This window comes from Lucilia cuprina, chromosome 4 (assembly GCF_022045245.1).
Source record: "Lucilia cuprina isolate Lc7/37 chromosome 4, ASM2204524v1, whole genome shotgun sequence".
In the NCBI taxonomy this organism is placed as follows: domain Eukaryota; kingdom Metazoa; phylum Arthropoda; class Insecta; order Diptera; family Calliphoridae; genus Lucilia; species Lucilia cuprina.
This window is the reverse complement of record NC_060952.1, coordinates 89,429,445-89,431,096: the sequence shown is the minus strand read 5'-3', so window position 1 is coordinate 89,431,096 and position 1,652 is coordinate 89,429,445.

Here is a 1,652-nt window from a genome sequence, read left to right as displayed (position 1 = left end):
ATATAATAATAAAATATTCAAAATATCAATGTTCATTTATATGGCAGTGATTTGATGGTGGGTATAAAAGATTCGGCATAGCCGAATATAACACTCTTACTTGTTTTTAGAATAATAATAATTTTGTGGTTATGTTGTTGTGAGAAAACTACTACACTATTGTTTTCATATAAATGACAACTTCGCAAAATATTTGAAAGATAATATATTTTTAGAATATGAGAGACTTCTCTTCAAGTGAAACAAAGTTTGAAACTAATTTCCTTCGAGCTGAATGTACCCATTTTAGTCCTATTGCAGTGGTTCAAATTTTTAAAAAGTTTAGCAAAACATGTGTTTTTTTGGACAATTTTAAAGCATTTTAAAATTTCTCTATTTTAAAATAAGTTGGGAATGACATATTATTTATAATAAAGCATTTACGTCATTTTAAACTTTAATTTAGAAATATTTGACAATTATTTAAGAAAAGGTGTTTGCTGAAAGAAAAATTATAGGGCTACAAGGGTTATTATGGATCAATCCTCATAAATTTTTGGAATATTTGGATTTGGACTTTGTGTATTTGTTATATGCTGTGTAAGTGATGTTTAATGGCTTCCAAAGAAGCGAAAAAATTGAAATTTTTTCAATGCTGAAGATATATATTTTTTTCATTCTTTAATACAATTACTTTTTCAAATAACTTTCAAAAGAGATCACAAGAATAAATTCTTGAGAATGACTTTGTAAGTGGTGAATTTTAAAGTAAATAAAAAGTATTTACCTTCTATGACAAAACTGGGTTAACATCGCCATTTAATTTTTAGTACTTCCACCAGTTTTTGCATCTTTAGAAGTTCTGTTTTTGCTGGGTAGTATTAATACGGGGCATTCAAGTAATTTTTAAAAGAATATTATTACTAAGGCTCTAGAAAGTTTACTAGATAGTTCACTTTAAGCGTATTAGCCAAAAGGACACATTGTACAGTTATAAACAATCACTAGATGTGCCTGATCACATACCAGGCACAGAATATGTCGAAAACTTTGAAACGCTGATCTCAGATAGAATGTCTTGTTTAAGAGAAACATTAAAAGAAATACCATTTGGAATCCTTTGTTACATAGATGGCTCTAAACTGGTGGACAAAGTGGGCCTGGGGTTCTCTATTGAAAACCCCAAAACAGAAATATCCACTTGATTAATTAACCATATTACAAGATTCCAGACAGAAGTTCGAGCAATGACGGAATGCGTAAATTGGATTAGAATAATTATTGCGTTTAGAATCTAGGAGGCAATTTGGGCAATATCAGTTGATATAGTTTTATAGGCAATGGAGCTTAAGACAGAATTACATGCACATCTATTCCAAATTGAATGTGGTGATTCACGAACGTGGAGCATGTGGAGAAGACAGAAGAAAGAGCGCACAAGAAGCCTGATAGTGGCCTAAGTGCATTTCTTCAAATTTTATAATTTAGACATTTAAACTTAGATATATTAAACGAAGATTTTTGTATAAATACAAGATACATAATTATGAGCTCATAATGATTTTCAGGAGAAAAATGCAGACGAAATTTTAAGACCAAGTTAAACGTTTGAAAAGGGTTAAGCGCGATAGAATCTGACCTCAATTTTCTCCAACACATCTGCGATTTGAGAT